Genomic DNA, 19,054 nt, shown 5'->3' on the forward strand with positions numbered 1-19,054 from the left:
CCACAGCAACAACAAAGCCCAGGCATAATATCTTATGGAGAAACACAGATTACCAAACATGTCTGTTCCCTTTGTAGGGTTTTTTATATATATTTATGATGCAAGGTAGTTGTAACTGAGCTAGAATTTATTCCCATTGATGTCACTGGAATCTTTACTACTGATGTGACTGGGAGTAGGATTTGGCCTATAGTGACCCAATAGTTTCCATCAAAATTCTTATATTATTGTTGGTCATCTAAAAGCATTTTAATTAGGATGTGCAGAAAGCAGAAATGCCTTTTTAAGGGGCCTCCTGCATGTGTGAACTCAGATCAGAATATTGAAAGAGTGATCTTATACAACAAGAGCTAATAGGAAGGCCTACACATGAGTTTCCTGTACAAATTTAGCTGTGCCAAGGAATGAGAGACGGGCTTAGAAATAGATTCATCCTGTGACAAGTAGTCAAATGCATAGTATTTTGTGTCTTTGTCTAGTGCAGTATTTCTCAACCTTTTCATATTGGCGACCCCCTGTAGATTAAAAAAAAAAATCGTGACACGCCCCCATTAGAAAAAATTGTGATCCCGTATCTTAAGCTGAGGGGCAGGAGGAGCCTTTAGCTGGGGTGCTAAAGGTGGGGCTTCAGGGCTGAAACATGTGAAGTAGCTTCATGGGTCACCCTGTGGTGTGGGTCCCAGGCAATTGCCCTGCTTCCTACCCCCTAACCCTGGCCCAGCTTGCGAGCCTCCTAAACTAGTCCTGCGGCCGACTCACAGGTTGAGAAATACTTGTTTGGTGGAAAACCTCATCTCCAGCTTGTCTTATTTGTATTTTTAATGGACAGACATGGCTACCACACTTGTATAGCTCGTAAGCTTGACAAACAGCTCCTGTAATGTGCCTTGTAAATAGCTCTGTATTGCAGCTAGGAGATCCTGCTGTGCTTATGAGGCCACTTCATGGTGAAGAAGACGTGACTGCCATTTTGGGGTTTTTGTAGCATGAGAACTACTAGAGAAATAGAATGGTTGTGACACTTAAGATTCATATAGTCTTAGATTTTAAAGCCAGAAGGGGCAGTTATGATCATGTAGTCTGACCTGCAGACCACAGGCCAGAGAACCACACTTAGTAACTTCTGTATCAAGCCCATAATTAAACTGCTTTCGGTTTTAAACTCTGGGCTTGATCTTCAAATAAATGGTCCTGTATAAATCAAGGGAGCTGCTTGTATGAAGAAGGTCTATATGCATAAATACATGCTGGCAGGATAAGCCCCAACAGTTATCCTGTGGGCTCATTCCTATAGCCATTAATTACTGAAAGAGCAATCCCTGCTCATCTTGCTCACATGAGTAAATCCTACGAAGGTGATTGAAAGTTTTGCCTGAGAAAGGACTGAAGGATCAGGATTTGGCCTCTGGTTTTAAAAATAAGCTGCTTTGTTTGGGTCTAGCATTGTTTCAAGGTTTAACTTTCATTTGTAAATGTGTATCCTGTATATTGTACTGTGTATATGCAGTGTGTGTAATGTTGTATATGTGCACATCTGTATATGTAGATATCTGCTATTTATATACATTTATAGATAGGCACTGGTGTATTTAATGAATGTTACATTACTTCTAGAATTATAGATGCAGACTATGTTTCAAAAAGTGTTGTTAGAATTCAGCAAGATCGACTGTACATCTGTTGCCATTGAGGTATTATTACTGCATTGTTGATTCTTATGAGGTCATGACAGCAGATGGGAACACTATGTTTCACAGCTCCATTTTGGTAGCCTCCTGGATGAATGAGATCCTGGAAATTAACACACTGGATGGAAATGTTAATAAAATTTAAACAATTGATGCACCAAGGTGTAGGAGTATGCAAGATGACTACCTGTATCATTGCCATGAGCAAGCATGTAGAGAGACTGCATAGCTAGAGAGCTGAGGTAAAGAGGAAGACCTAGCTAATTGCCAGATATTCAAAAGTGTGTGGTTTTGCTGTTGCTGGGTTTTCATGGACCGTATGTCATAGCCATGAGATTCAGATCTGTGCAAATGGGGTGGGTATGCAATTGCACCTTTGAAAATCTAACATTCTTTAAGAATGCTTTTTAATGCATAATTCCTACCTTGCAAGAGTGATTGGAGCTATACTGTGAATTCTCTGATCTCCAGTTTGAAAGTGGGCTGCTAACTGTATAGATACTAGAACTGGGGCCAAACTAAAACTTGAGGTCTGGGTCTCATATCCCTGTAATGAGCAGAATTGAAACTGTGTGCATCTGAACTTCAGATCTAGATCAGAATGTTTGCCCCCAAATCAGAGTTCTAGCTCTGAATGTTTCAAAACTTTGGGTATTTGGAATCTGGATTGTAATCCAAACTCTCCCAAATGTTGGAGTGTTTGAACCTCTCTCGTGGGCTGAATCCAGGCTACAAACTTTGGATGTGGGTCTGTTTCTGCTTCAGGCCCGTTTCTAATAAAAATTAGATTTCTTGCAAGAGAATGAGAAAAACTGTTTAGGCTTCCAGCGAGATGATTTTTTTGTACTTCTAGAAAACTAAGCAAATATCAGCCAGATCCCTCTCTTCAGGGTGGAGGGGAGAGAATTTCTGAAAAGAGAGCTTTATTATTGCAAGCTGTAAGTTTTCTCTCCAGTAAAAACATTTGTCCAAAACTCTTTAATGACTCTCAAAGAGGGCTTGCCAATAACTTTGGTCTTTTATGAAGAGGTGACATTTGTTGCAGTTCCTTATTTTCAGATGCTTTACAATAACTTGTTTCTTCCTATGTGAGAAAAGAACTGATGAACAATCTCTATATACAACTTTCCTCTGTAAATGTTACCCAGGATGTGCAGGTAGGAAAACGAAGCCAAAACATTCACAATGCTCACCTTTTCCTGTAACTGCTGCCCTGATTATATTTCCGATAAAGCAGATATTTTTGTTCTTCACAACTGCAAACATCGTAGTCCCATAAGAAGGTGCTAGTACTGGGACTATACATAGCCAAGGTGATTAGAAAGGAGAGTGCTGATATTTAAAAGCAAATTAATGAAAATCTTCTGTCTGATCATATTTAATTTGAGTTGTATTTCTTGGATAAAACATATGGCATATGAACATGAAAAATAAATCCTTGCACTGTTGAATAGTGATGGCTACTTTTGTATACCACTGCCCTCTGCTGGATGGAATCAAAACCGCTCATCTGTGTGTCATTGGCCTCTACTTCTAAAAGTAGTAAAGTAAAGGTGTCACCCAAGAAGTTATGGCTCACGTGGTGGGGGTCTGAGCTTTTGGAGGAGAAGGAGCTGAATTCTTCTATCCCTGATACCATTGTGATTCTAAGGAGCCATATTGTATAGTGATATTTGTGAACCTTCAGTATTAAAAAGAGGAGAGCAAGGAAGTTCTCCCTGTTTATGTGGTTTAGGTATAGCTGATGCAAGTAGAAATGGGCATAAGCCAGGATCTAGGTTTGGGTCTGGAGTTTAAACACTTCCAAAACTTGAGCTGTTTGAACTGTGGGGCTGTGCCTTAGATATAGAGTACCAAAATGTTTTAATCCTATTACAGGCCCTAATGATGACATTCAAATCTTGATTCAGCTCCAGAGTGTTTGAATTCAGTGTTCTGATGCAGACCCATGCTAGGGGGTTTTGGTACCCTGACATCTTCCCAAAAGAGATGCTGAGGCTGACTTGGTGTTTATGTTTTGTAGCCAAAGAAGTCACTGATGACAATATAGGTTTCATTGTTCTTCAGTGTGTTTCTCTAGTCAAAGCTCTGAGAAGTTTCTCTTCTCCCTCTCTGAGCGGAAAGCCCTGCTTGAAAGGTTGTAGCTGTGATATTTAAGGATTTGCAAAAATAAGCTATTTCCTTTAGATGCAAAAAACATTCTTACCAAAGGAATTAAGCACTGACACACAGCTTGCAGGAAACCACTGGCTTCTCGGTGCCTTTGAACTGAAAACCAGAACATTACTGCAGAGAGTGGTCACGGTACCTTCAACCTGATCATTGTGTGCAAACAGAGCAAGGGCTTGTAATTATCCCCAAGGATAAAACTTTCTCTAGGTTCATTTTGAAAGACATGACGTAAGTTTTTCAGCATGATGTATCCCTTAAACCTAGTGTGATCAGGCAGGTGATTGTTGAGCAGGTCGTGCTGACTCCAGCTTTTAATATTTATCACCAGAGGTCGGAGTATAAAGTGGATGAAATGGCCTGTTGCCTCTGTGGGAATTGAACAGAACTCCTGGTTTTATATTACCACTGTTATTTAAGTGACAACAGGCATAGGCGCTGACTCCGTGGGTGCTCCAGGGCTGGAGCACACACAGGGGAAAAAAATAGAGGGTGCTCAGCGCCCACCAGCAGCCCTGTGGATCAGCTCTTCTCTCCCCCACCCCCACACCTTCTGCCCATCACGATCAGCTGTTCAGCCACATGCAGGAGGCACTGGGAGGTGGGGGAAAGGAGCGGGGTGCAGGCAGGGGAAGGGGTGGAGTGGGGTGAGGGTGCCTATTGATTGGAGAGTCCAGCTGGGAAGAAACGTTTATTCTGGCACATGGGCAGCCAAACTTCATCCAGGCATTAGGTCTCATCTGCTGGATGCTTTTTTTTTTAAAAAAAAAATCAGCCAAATAGTTCACTCTTTATTTTTGTTTCCAAATGTGTGTGTGCTTAACCAACTTTGCTTGTTTAATTTAGAAGCAACTTAATAGATTTAAAAAAACCCCTTGGGGCGTGTGTGTGTGTGTATGTGTGTGTCGTGTATACATGAACATGGATTTACTCAACAGTGAGCATGTTTTAGCATACAGAAGTGTATTTTTCCTGTACTGTAAGGTGTAGGGACTTGGTGATATACTGTGAATCTCAGCACATAGTAGAGGGATTTCTGGAGAGTGGCTGTGTCAAAATTTGATGTATAATTCTAATCTGTAGAGCCTCATGACAAAACTCCTCTGGGCTTCCATGTACACTCTAATTATGTGTATGATAGTTAAGAGGGGCTCCAGTCAGGTTTAGGACCCCATTGTGCTGCAGGCTAAATGACCACATAGCAACGCACTCTCTCTATCCCAGTGGATTTACAATCTAATTTTAAGTGTAGACGTAATAAGTGGATTTAACAAAGGAGGAGGGAGAAGAGTTAAACTGATAAAGTCATGTGGTTGGGTGACAATAGGACAGTTTGATAAACCAGATTCAAATAAACAAAAGACTACTTAAAGAAATTGGAGAGTTTGTGTCTTTGGAGTTGACCTAAATTCCCAGAAGGTGTGTTGTAATTTCTATAGAATTATTCTTCTGCCTCAAAAGAACCACTGAAGTATGAAAGACTGGCCATTACTGAGAGTGTGGGGTTTCTGGGTGTAGTTTTGCTAAAAGAATGTTGGTTACGATGGTGATATAACACCTTTTCCAAGCAGGTGTCTTTATTTTCATTTTATGAGATCTTTATCTTGGAAAAAACTTCATGCTTATAAATATTACATTAAAACTAGCAAGTTTACCAAATGGACATCTTTCACATCAACTTGTAGTTTGCCATCCCTACAGCACAAACCATTATTGTTTTAGTTGAATTTCATTTAAAAAATGGAGATAAAGAAGCACTTTTAAAGAAACCTGTGAAAATTCTTGTGCGCGGTAAAGAAGATTTAACAAAGCCAGCTTGGAATCTAATTGATACTCTGTGTCATCTCCATTGTGTCTCTACCAGAAAACTGACACATCTCTCAAACTTGATTCACTTTTACACTGCAATTGCCATTCCTCACCCCACCCTCCGTGGTGCAGGTATCACACATTTCATTTACCCTATATTTAAACAGCAACACTCCTTACAATCCAAACAAGTCAGTCATCATTAAACAAGGAGGAGGATCAGCACTGAAGGAGGTGATAGGTGGAGCCTAGAGAGTGTGAGGAGGGATTGAGTAATCGCAATTTTACCAAAGACTTCCTGTTTAAAAAAAGGAATAAGTAAAGAGTGCTTTCCATTGGAGTGGTGATGTGTTCTCTGTAATGCTGTGGAAGTGGTGAAAGTAAACCAGTGACATAGCCATAGGAGCAAGCATTAATTAAAATCCTCATGAGGAATACCAATATTGTCTAATAAAGATGAGACACTTGAAGCAAAACACGGTGTCCTTCCCCTTATGTAATACCTCTCAAGCCAAGAGGGGGTGAGGAGTTTATAATTCATCCAGTAGAAGGTTACACTGACAACTGTTTGGAAGCTCATGGCTTGCACCTAATTTACGTGAAAGGGAATCAATTGTGTTACTCCTCTTCTTTAATACAGAGTTTTGGCCCACAGAGACTACAGCTTCCACTATGCACTCCTCTGTCTGGATTGAGATGAAACACTGCATGCTGGGAACTATAGACTGTATGGTCAGCCTTTGGGGGTATTTGTTTAAGCAAAGAATGAGACATTTAAAGTGCAGCACATTTGTGCTATCTTTATCTGTCCTCGCTTGGCAGTGATTAAATCCCAGGTCTTGAAAACAAACAACCATAAGAAACAAGCTGTGATGTGCTGTAAAGAAAACAGTCAGGGCTGTCAGGGGTTGCCAAAGTCTGAGACACAAATCAATAACTTTACAGGATGTGGGATCCTGGATGATTCAACATCTGCACAGCTTCTGTATTTGGTACCTGTGCACCTTTTCATGCTTGACTATATATGCAGAATGTTTTATAGCTGAGTTTGTGGGCTGAGTGCTGGCTGCAACTTCTCCCCCACCATGCCATCTACCCTTGCACTGGGTACTTGACTTGCAAGGAGAAATCCCCTTGGAAATGCCAAAGTTCTCTCCTGGAATAAATAGGTGGGGATCCTGCATGAAAGACGCATAGCTGATCTATGCCAAGCAGGGGTGATAGTCCCAGCACCCTTCTAGGAATTGTTGCCACTCTCTGGAAATTTTTCTTTTGGCAAAGGTCCCTATTTCTGGCTTTCCTGGTGTCCTTGAAAGAAAAGAGATTATGCGACAGCAGGGTGTTACCGCCTTTGACTAAAACAGTGGTTTCTGAATTGTTAGAGCTTTAAAAAAAATTAAATAGAGATGTGTGCTGGTTTTTATTTCATAGTAACCCATAGGTAAACTGTATATGGCCTGGTCTCTGGTGCTTAAGAGATTTTCTTCCTGTGTGCTAGCTTGATATTTGAGACTAGGTGGTGATCTTCTGTTAGCAGTTCCCAGATGCGAGCTGGGAGATACCCGTAGCAAAGAAGCCACTGCAGGGCTTCTGTTAAGTGCATGTAACGGATGGTTGTCTTGCTGGCTTTTGCTTTGAGTCTGCATGGCTTGCCTGACCATTGTGGTTGTATTTATGTTCTTGGACTTCTAAAGCGTCTATCCGATTAGAGTCTGGATCTAGCTGAAATGAGAAGCTTTGGTGTAGTTTCCTAACATAAAGCACTCCGTTGGTATGGAGCTGGTGGACCTGTAACTGATGTGCTGCGACAGTGGAATTGTTGGAGATTTCCCTTGGCTGGCAGTAGTAGTAAGTCCCTTATCTTTTGTATGGGCTGAGCCACAACAGAGTCAGTATATTACAGGTTAGTTGAACCAGTGCTGCTGCAGTGGTTGTTGTGGTTTCCTATCCATGTTGGGGAGAAATCATTGTAGACTTCCTCAGTTCATATGGTGCTGAGCTAAACACCTAGTACCTGTCCCTAAAATCAGTTTAGAAGAGCCCAGGGGATGATGGTTCTTTGTGCAAATGCAACATCTTTCAGTGAACAGTTTGCTGCAGTGCGTTTTAGTTGAGCTTTAGACGATACCTCGGGGTCAGTGCACAATGGAACGTCCTCGAGTGTAGTGCTGGCTTGCCTCGCTAGTCTGCCAGTACTTGAGTTTGATGCATTTCATGGCACAGTGCAAGGCCAGTCTGTTCACTAAGCGTTGGCTCGAAGATAATTGGAAACGGAGGGCAGCCTTGACTCAATGGTTTGTGGATGGATTGTTTTCTGTCACATCGCTGTTGCTATGGAAATTTAGCTAGAGGTTTGGATGCTTGTCTATTGATGCTGCCTATTGAGGGCAGAGTGGTGTGATTTTTAAAATGTGCATATATATAATTTAATTATTTTACAGATCTGTACATGGGCCCAGCGGCTTCTGCAATGAGTGCTTGTTGCTGCTGTTACTACTGTTGTTTGTTGTTGCTGTTCTGACAGGGCACACAGTATGCTTGCAATTTCCCTGCCCAAAGTAGCTTTCAATCCAAGAAGACAGGCAACATAGGAAGGGAGAGGGACACAATCAAAATGTATAGATTTGTTTTCTGTGCTTTATATACTGTTTGTGTTGATGTTGTTAAATACACATCAACCTCTACCCAGTTGTCTATCAGCCTTTCTGTTATTTGTTGGCCACCTTCTTGTTGTTTCTTATTGGTTGTTTTGTAATAGCACCTGGAGGCCTCAACTGAGATGGGGGCCCCATTGTGCTAGTTGTGCTACATACCAATAGTAAGAAACGATCCTTTCCTTGAAGAATTTACAGTCTTATTAGACATGACAAAGGATGGGAGGGGAAAAATAGTAATCTCAAAATGTATAGAAATATGGATATTAATAGCTAAGCACCATGAATTAGGGTAAATGATTGCCCATGTTAGGAAACAGTAAGATAATTCAAGTGGTAAGAAGGATGGACTTGTAGTTAAATCACATGTCTAAGATATGGCAAATTTTGTGTGACCTTGGGCAGGCCATTTAGGGCATGACTCTCAGAAGTATTGAGCCCCCACAATCCCTGCGGAGTAATTTTTCTGTTGCTCAGTTTCTTCATCGGTACATGGGGGATAATCATTCACATGGGTGTTGTGAGGCTAATAGTTTGGAATTTTTAAATTCTACCTAATGAAATGAATAGGCAGAGGTTTAAAACAAACAAAAGGAACAACCCACAGTCAATCTGTGGAATTTATTGCCAGGGGATGTTGTGAAGGCCAAGATTATTAACAGGGTTAAAAAAAGAACTAGATAAGTAAATGGAGGATGCGTTGACCAATGACTAAGGTGGTCTGGGATGCAACCCCATGGTGCAGGATGTCCCTAGGCCAGATGCTGGGACTGAATGACAGGGCACAAATCACTCAATAATTGCTCTGTTCATTCCCTCTGAAGCACCTGGCATTGGCCCAGTTAGTGGGCTAGATGGACCATTGGTCTATCCCAGTATAGCCATTCTGTGTTCTATCTCTGGTATCTCCCATGGCTGTTGTGAGACTAATGATTGGAGTTTTTAAAGTGCTTTGGAATCCTCTGATGGAATCATGGAATATCAGGGTTGGAAGGGACCTCAGGAGGTCATCTAGTCCAACCCCCTGCTCAAAGTAGGACCAATTCCCAGATAGATTTTTGCCCCAGATCCCTAAATGGCTCCCTCAAGGATTGAACTCTCAACCCTGGGTTTAGCAGGCCAATGCTCAAACCACTGAGCTATCCCTCCCCCCTATAATTACAAAGTATTTTACTGTAAAGGCTTGACTATCCACTCTCTATAGGAATAAACTCCTTGTGGCTGAGCAATTCCTATATGTGTTTGTCATATGGCTTACAGCTTCCTGTGACGCCATTGAGAGTTGAAGGATCCGGTACTTGGAGAACAAAGCTTTCCACCTGGGCTTGGCCTGTGTTAGAAAACCTTGCCATGTATAATAGCTTGCACCAAGTATGGCTCCCTCTCTTTCCCGCTTCTCTCCACTGATAGTCATCCCGTCGTGTGCACTGAATCAATAGAATTCAACAGACTTAGTTGCAAAATGTTATCAAGTTCCTAATTCTCTAAGGGGTCAGCTTCCTTTTATACAGCACGTGTTGTGCATGGATGGTTCCCCCCCACATCAGCAGACTGGCTGTTTTCAATACTGGTTGGCAGTAGCACGAGACATGGGGGGACAACTTCCCAGCATACATGCAGTGTGCTTTTCAAATGCCAGCCCATCAGTCCATAATCGTTCAATACTTTAAAGATCCCCCTGGTGTCACTTTGTCACATTAACCCTCTTCCCAAAGCAGGAAATTGACTTCTTATGAGCTGCTCAGGCAGAGTATTCTTGTTGGTGGCTGTGCATCATCAAAAGCCATTAAGAAATGCCTCTCATTGTACTGTCTGAAAGTCAAATAATTCTATGGAGAAAATAGAAACAGCATGTTCTCGGTGATTCCTCATCTGGGTTTGACAAAGAAAGAAATAACTCCCTTCCCCTATTAAAAAAAGTGCATATATGGATTTTATAACATTGGTTTTTAAGCAACCTACTAACAATTTTTTTTCCTGCCCACTTGACTACTCTCCCACAGCACATTTCTTGTAAAATGACTTGATTTTTTTGCCCCCCTTTTGATGGTGAATTTCTAAGAGAGAATTTTTCATATCCAAATCATTGCTTTCACGTGGATGCAAGGTAATAGTGTAAGTCTGAGTGTCAGCTCATGTGCTGCTGTTAGCTACTTATTAAATATGATTAATAGAAACATTTATATTCATTCAACATCTGAAGCAATTTGCATTTATTTTCTCTCAAGATTTTTTATTCCATCTTCTTCCCCCTTTCCTCCCCCAGTGTTGTTGCTCTGATGACTCAGACATTGGAGAGATTATTTCATGTTGAGGTGGAGACTAGCTTTTCTTGTCAATTGCATGACAGACAGTTTTGTTCTCCATCACATGTGGCTGCATGGGATTGCTACATCAAATGCATTGCAAAATTATAAAAGTACTTTGTGTGCAGTCTATGATGATCCATGTTTTTGGTTTGTTAAATGACAGTGTTACATTTTAACATGCTTAAATATTTGGAGGAAAAGCGTAGTTGCACCCGATCTGCTACCGAGCTAAAATTCAGATGAATTTCTGGACCAGATTCTTGGCTGGTGTAAATCAATAAAGTTCCACAGCAGTCTTTTGGAGCTGTGCAGATTTACACGAACTAAGGATCGGGGCCTTTGCTTAATTAAATCACATAGTAAGTTAGATTGTAAACTAGCTCCTTGGGGCAGATACCATCTTTATGTTGTGTGTTTTTGTATAGCACCTAGCACAGTGGGATCCTGGTCCATGACTAGGGCTCCTTGATGCTACAGTAATACAAATAGTAACTACTTTTTGTTGGAATCAGCCATGGGACGTGTGTTTCCATATGTATGGATAAATGTGGTAGAATTCCCTGTTGTTGTTCATTAGCATTCTCTAGGTTACAGCACGTGTGTGCATAACGTATGTAGACATGGAGCCAGCTCCTCAGCTAGTGTAAATTGGTATAGCTGCATTGAAGATCTAGCCCACTGTGATCACATTGATAGTGTTACTTTTCCCCCTAGGTATAAAAAAAAAAAAAAAAAAAAAAAGTTAGTGACCAAAGCAAACCCAGAGGCACACAGGAAAGTACATTTTGCTTTACCTCAATTAGTGGTCTCAATTAGCTTATACTTGGCCAAATCAGATGTTAATTGCTCTGAATTTTGTAGGGACAAGGGGCAATTTCTAATATGCTGTTTCTTTTCTTGAGCCATAGGATGTATTCATGTATTGTCAGAGATTCTTCATGCTGGCTGCCATTGTCAGCAATTCCTTAGTCCATGACGCTTTAAAGTGCGAACTGAGCACTCTCACCTCCACTTCAGTTGGAGGTGAGGGCAGTCATCATTTCCCAGGAGGTGTTGTGCACCTTACCAGATTGGGCAGTAATACAGATATGGACAGCTATGCATAATAGGGCATATTCATCATCCTGAACTGCAAAAAGAACAGGAGTACTTGTGGCACCGTAGAGACTAACAAATTATTTCAGCATGAGCTTTCATGAGCTATAGCTCACTTCTTCGGATGCATAGAATATAGCATAGCTATAGCTCACGGAAGCTCATGCTGAAATAATTTGTTAGTCTCTAAGGTGCCACAAGTACTCCTGTTCTTTTTGCGGAAACAGACTAACACGGCTGCTACTCTGAATGCTGAACTGCGTACATTTACATGCCTTACTCCCAAGAACAGCCATATGAGACATAGACATCTGATAGTGATGGAGAGTGTGTTAGAATAGCATGTTTTTCGACCCAGGGTATCTCACTGGGAAAGTCATAGGCTATTTTAGGGTTACTTATCATCCACCCCCAGTACATATGTGCATCTGTCTGTCGCATCTTATGTGAATGATTCCCTGTATTTGTGTAGTGCATCTGTTCTAGACAGTCTCTTGTAGAAATGATGCAGTTGAAGATTTAGTACATTATGATGTGAGTAAATGCAAACAAGCCTCATTTTAACAGTGGACGTCATGTTTATTCTTTCTTTTTTAGTAAATTTCCTATGGAAACAAGTGCACAGATTTTTGTTTAATTGTATAGGCTGCTGCTGCTTCCCAGAGAAGCTGAAGGAAGACTGACTTTAATTTGGGCCTGAAAGTTCCTTCAATTTTATGAGCATTTAATCCTTGAGTTTGATTTACTCTGTCTTTGGTATCTGGTTGTTCTGGGTCAAAAAAGGTCATCTGACTTCAAAGCTTTATGATTTATAAATCTTTATGAAAATGAACGAAATGCAAAGTTTTTTTTTTTTTTCTTTTTAAAAGGACAAATTCTCGGTTCCTTTTACACTGAAGGGAAAGGTATGTCCACAGGCGCTGACTTCTGCTCCTGCCGGTGGATGCTGGACACCCCTTCTGCCCCCGTTCCTGCCCCAACTCCACCCCTCCCTGCCCCTATTCCGACTCCTTCCCCACATTCCTGCCTCAGCCCCGCCTCTTCCCCGCCTCCTCTCCTGAGCACGCCACATTCCCACTCCTCCGGCCCCTGGAGCAGCCAAACAGCTGTTTGGCGGCAGCAGTCGGGAAGCGCTGGGAGGTAGGTGGAGGAGCGGGGAGGAGGAGGTGGGGCAGGGGAGAGGGGAGCTTGGCTGCGGGTGGGTGCAGAGCACCCACTAATTTTTCCCCATGGAGCTCTGGAGCACCAGCGAAGTCGGCGCCTATGTGTATGTTTTGGGGAGAGAATGGGTTTCACAAAATCCAATGTAAATGTAAATGTTTCCATGATTTAACTTTAATTTAAATAAAAAGCCTTTTCATAGAATCATAGAAGATTAGGGTTAGAAAAGACCTCAGAAGGTTCTTTAGTCCAACCCCTGCTCAAAGTAGGACCAACTCCAACTAAATCATCCCAGCTAGGGCTTTGTTGAGCTGGGCCTTAACCTCTAAGGAAGGAGATTCCATCACCACCTCCCTACGTAACCCATTCCAGTGCTTTACCACCCTCCTAGTGAAATAGTTTTGTCCTAATATCCAACCTAGACCTCCCCCTCTACAGCTTGAGACCATTTCTCCTTGTTCTGTTATCTGCCACCACTGAGAACAGCCGAGCTCCATCCTCTTTGGAACCCCCTTCAGGTAGTTGAAGGCTGCTATCAAATCCCCCCTCACTCTTCTCTTCTGCAGACTGACTAACTCCAGTTCCCTCAGCCTCTCCTCATAAGTCATTTGCCCCAGCCCCCTAATAATTTTCACTGCCCTCCACTGGACTGTCTCCAATTCGTCCACATCCTTTCTGTAGTGGGTGGCCCAAAACAGGATGCAGTACTCCAGATGTGGCCTCACCAGTGCCAAATAGAGGGGAATAATCACTTCCCTCGATCTGCTGGCAATGCTCCCGCTAATGCAGTCAAATATGTCATTAGTCTTCATGGCAACAAGGGCACAGTGCTGACTCATATACAACTTCTCATCCACTGTAATCCCCAGGTCATTTTCTGCAAAACTATTGCTTAGCCAGTCAATGTCCAGCCTGTAGCGGTGCATGGGATTCTTCTGTCCTAAGTACAGGACTCTGCATCTGTCCTTGTTAAACCTCATCAGGTTTCTTTTGTCCCAATCCTCCAATTTGTCTAGGTCACTCTGGACCCTATCCCTACCCTCCAGCATATCTACCTCTCCCCCCAGTTTAGTGTCATCTGCAAACTTGCTAAGGGTGCAGTCTATCTCATTGTCCAGATCATTAATAAAGATGTTGAACAAAACCAGCCCCAGGACCGACCCCTGGGGCACTCTGCTTGATACCGACTGCCAACTAGAATCGAGCTGTTGATCACTACACGTTGAACCCGACAATCTAGCCAGCTTTCTATGCACCTTATATCCACCTTTCTTTTTATTTAAAAATTCCCTGCCATGTTGCAGACCTAAAACAACAACAAAGAGCTTGTCAACTATACACACACACGAAACTGACTAACCTAACTCCTTGTCGAAGCCGAGTGAAATGTAAAAATGAAAAAAAATTGCACAAACAATAAAAAATAAATTAAATTAAATTGTTTTTCTTGACAGAAGCTAAATTTTGTTCAGTCCCATGAAGGTGAATTCAAAGAACCCTTTGCTCCCAAGTGTAATGGATAGGCACAGTATAGTTCCTGGGCTTCCCAGTATGGTGCTGGCTACTCCAAAGTGGCAAAGGCTTCTTTGCATTGACCAGCCAAGCTGGCACTGCCTGGGAAGTAATGAAGTCTTGGCTCCTGAAAAGGGTGGTATGGCGTGGTGGTTATGGAGCTCCCTAGAGCTCTGGGAAGCGCTGTGTGGGACTCAGGCATGGTACTCTCCCAGAGCTCCTACTGGTATCATGCACCTCTGCACAGCACCTAGTGCGAAATGTGGCCTTGGGTATGTAACAGTATCTAAAAACACCTTTTCAAGGGTCTTTGTGCAGTAAGGCTGCAGTTTCAATTGCAAAACAGAATTGAAATTTTCAGATGTGGTATTTTGGAGGATGCTATCTATATGGGGTGTCTGTGGCTTGAAATATGTCAAATCTAAGAGAGACTTCCTATTCTGCTAAGATGGCTTTACATCAGTGGTTCCCAAACTTTAACAACCTGTGAACCCCTTTCACTAAAATGTCAAGTCTTATGAACCCCCTCCTAAAAATGAATATTTACAGGGATTTTCTCCTTTACCTGAGTATAGATTATAAAAAGCAGTGATCTTGGAAATATAAGCACATCATAAAAATACATTTTATTATAGTCTTTATTATTATTTATGGTTGCAGTATTTTTATTACATTATGAAAACAGCAACACTTTTCAAAGATCTCACTTCCGTAGCTTGTAGCACTTCGAATAAGCCTGTTATAAGACAAGGCTCCTATGTTTCATCAAGGAGTATCAGATTGAAACAGCATAAAGGTATTTAAGAAGCCAACTCAAAGAGTTCCTCCTACACAAGCATTCAGGTCGTGTGCAGTCCAGGCAAACAGCGCATGTTACAACAAAGCTTAAACTTGTTCCTCATAATAACTAAAAAACACAATACTAGCTGCCTATTTATTTTTAAAACAGCAAAAAAAATCCACCTCTCTTTCAATTTCTTATAAGGAGTTTTGAAGATTAAATCTCTTCAGTGTGATAGATATGCTTGCTTTGATCTGCTTAGCTCTTGGAAGTCCAGAGGCTCTGGGCTGCTTGCCCCGTGCTGCCCGGGGTCCCTATGGACAGCTCTGTCCGCCATTAGGGAATTTTTTTCCCAAGAACTCTTTGTAACACCCCGTTTGGGAACCACTGCTTTACATCATTAAAATGGAAGGCATTTCAAAATTTTAATTTATATTTATGTAAATTTCATTATCAAGGTTGTGCCGTGAAAGCACAACTGTGACAGATATTGCAACCCCTTGCAGTGTCGTTGGGGACTATATTGTATTTTGTGTTTAAAGCCTGAAAAACCTTCAAAGCCTTTATGATGAGATGGGCCTGACAGTACGAACTGGAGAATATTCATAGCCATTTGTATGAGTACAGGTGATGTGTATTTGTGTGTTGCTGGCTCACTCCGGTGGGTGGGGGGTGTTTCCTCTGAAATCTGGAATCACTTGGGGGTGATTAATGCAAAATCCCAATGCGGGCTCTGAAGATATCCAGCCTTTGAAGCTTGAACCTCCTAAGTATAGAGGGAGGGACCGTTTTTACCTGTTTTCTGGAGGCTGGAGGACAAAGCAGGGTTTTTGGTTTAAAAATCTGAGTTTAAACAGACCCAGAGCCTTCCCTTTGTTACAGCAGACACAGGACTTGGTGTCGTAGGGCGGAAGAGAGAGACTTTGGCCTAGCAGACTCTCCGTGTTGGAGATGAGTGATTCCTGATTTAGTGAGCATTTAATTCCTGTGATTGTTTTGTGTATGATTTCTTGGTGATGCATTTGCTCTAAGAATAAGTGTGGTTTGCTTTGGAACAGCTGTGCAGTCGCTGGTAAAGACACTGTCATTGTCCTGGGAGAGAAAGCAAAGCACAGGTGCTGGGTGCTAGGCTAACAGGCTTGCTGGGGAATATCGCAGTGTAAGGCAGGGAGGTGAGCAGCCTTAAAACCCTGGTCAGAAGGAAATGAGACCTCGGTCCTTATCAAGGAGACAGACGGGGGAGGCATGAGACCTGAGTGGCCACAAGTGGGGAGGGGAGATGCAGGTTAGCCTCGAAACTGTGACACAATCTAGTCCATTCTCTGACGGAAGATTTGAAACAGTGTTGAAGTACGTTTGGGGGGGAACGGGGGGAGGCAGAAGTGATATTTGAATTATATATAAATTAGCCCCTAAGGTAAAAAATACTCTGGCTGTGGGAGAATAAAACAAAACAGAAAAAGCTATTAATGACTAATGGTTTTCTTTTGATCCTTTAATAAGAAGGCAGGGTTGTACATTATCTTACTCTTTCTAAATGTGTTGATTTATGAATATCAGCTGATGTTTGGTCTTTGGGATGAGATTTAGCTGTTGAAAGATTACAGAGCTTGATTGAACTGGGTGAGTTTTATCTTTGTGACTGTTTAAAAAAGGCAGTTATGGGAAAAGCTATGGGAAAAATCTTTGTCTCAGGATGAGAGTCTGTGAGGTTCTGGTCACTCTGAACTCCTGTTTGAAGGGAATGGGCACTCAGCACCACAAAGGATGGAGGCCCTAGAGTACAATTTGCATTGCTCCTGCCCTATTCCTTTGATATTTACTGCTGCTGGTGCTGGATTACCCCGTCCCGTCATTCTTTCAGAGCATATTGTTGAAAACTTTTGTCTCCTGAACCTAATAGACCCTGCTCATGCTGTTTTTCATATTTTCCCTGAGTGTTGTCGTCTTGATCTCTAAAGGATCTTGGGCTTTTGGTTTCCTGTGAGAACAAGATAATTACTCTCCAGTAGGCAACGTCTGACGTACAGTTTCAGCAGAAACCACTGGGACGCCAGTCACTAGTATGGAAACAGTATTGTGGGTAAATGAATAAACAGAAGTTTATCATACTTCCTGCACAACAAACTTTTGTTAAAGAGACAGTGAAAATTTTTCATCGCTAGAGTTGGTATAAAATTTAAACTTCCACAACAAGCGTTATTCAGAAATGTTTTTTAAGAGGTTTATTTTTAAGCTGCGTTCCTGTTTTGTTTTTTTTTCCTTGCTAAAAAGACTGCTGATGGTTTTGTAGTGGTAATCTTGTGTTATAGGGGCATCTACTGCATTTTGGCAGACATTTTATGTGGGGCTTCTGTATACTTTTGAAGAGTGAAAGTGAGTATGATTTTTCATACACACCACCCACTTACCTTATGGAAGGAAGCAGTGCAGCTAAAAAGTAGCTACATTCTGAAAGGAACTTGCTTATTTCACACTCACCCACAAGATCCTCTGTTGTGATTGTTAGAACTGCTCCTGTTTGCCCCAGAGGTAGTCCTAGTTTTGACAGGATTTTTTTTTTCTTTTTTCTTTATAGCCTATTGCAAGACTGTGATTAACATAAATTAAACTGGGAGTGGGGGCGGGAGTAATATGTTCAGGACATGTAAATTAGACATAAACCAGAAATACTCAGAAAATAATTAAGAATAATAAACACCTATTTTTTATTGTAAGCAGGGGTCAGTCTAAGAGCCTGTCTACAGAGAAATTGACCATCCTAGTTATAGCAGAATAGTTACTCCACTAGCTGTGCTGGACAATTTCTTCACCTACATGAGCCCTGAGTGCAGCTAGTGGAGTCTCTCAGGATTGCTGTGAAGCATTGGATTAACTCAAATAGTTGTGTGTCTGTGTACATCTATATCTCTGAATGTGTGTGTATACCTACTTTGTATATCTATGGGTGTGTATATGAGTGTGGTGTGTATATAGTATTAAATATGTTTGTTTATATATGTGAAAATAATAAAATGCAGACTATTTAGAATATATCCTAGTGGTGTTTGTACTGTGTCTGCTCTAATACCTCAGATTGGTAAGAGAAGTTAAAAACCAGCTTTGTATTTAACTTTGAGATTCCTCACTGTTGATTCATCTCACATATTTAACTGCAGCATGTTGGTTGGTTTTTGGTTTGTTTAATTTTGACTATTACATGTAATCAGGCAGAGGCAACGTCTTCAGGAAACATATAGCAGAAATGATAAGCAGGTTGCTGTGGGGCTGCCTTTCATTATAAGTCTTCAAGCTGCTGGTTAAGTGTGCCAGGTGTCTAGAAGACACCTTTGGAGCCCAAAGACCCATTGATAGATGTAGTGTTCTAGATTTAATAATGTACTTGGTCAACCTTGTAAGCAGAAGGCAGAACAAAAACACTTAGAATAAAAACCAACACAATATATTTAGGCTTGGAAGAATATTTTTTTTAATAATTTTGGCAGATAATACTGATTATTTTTAAGCATTTCCCCTCTATTTTTATGGATTTAAATTTTCGCCATTGCGGAAAATTGTGGAGGGGATAAGACAATGGGGTAGGGGTGTCAGAAATAGTTAATTACATAGATGTTGAGATTCAAATAAAACACAAATGGTCAAAATATAAAATGTAAATATCTTTAAATCAAACTCTGTTAAGTTCTCAAGCAACATTTCTTTCGTTGCCTATCTGTAAATTTCGATTGATCATCGATGGAAATATTTTTTCATCGGTTTGTGAGTGTGTATGGTGGAATCTGTTTACTGGTATTCCATTAATAAAAAATCAAATTCTTCCCAGTTAAACTATATTACACTGCTATTTTGTCAGTACAATCCAAGTACCTTCCTCTT

At 41.3% G+C, this 19,054-nt stretch overlaps 1 protein-coding gene across 2 annotated transcripts in view; it reads left to right on the forward strand.

Moving 5' to 3' along the window:
- Positions 1 to 19,054, forward strand: part of CMIP (c-Maf inducing protein) — a 179,913-nt gene that overhangs the window by 81,833 nt on the left and 79,026 nt on the right. The gene's annotated exons all lie outside the window — the stretch shown is intronic.

This window comes from Chelonoidis abingdonii, chromosome 19 (genome assembly GCF_003597395.2).
Source record: "Chelonoidis abingdonii isolate Lonesome George chromosome 19, CheloAbing_2.0, whole genome shotgun sequence".
NCBI classification, from domain to species: Eukaryota; Metazoa; Chordata; order Testudines; family Testudinidae; genus Chelonoidis; species Chelonoidis abingdonii.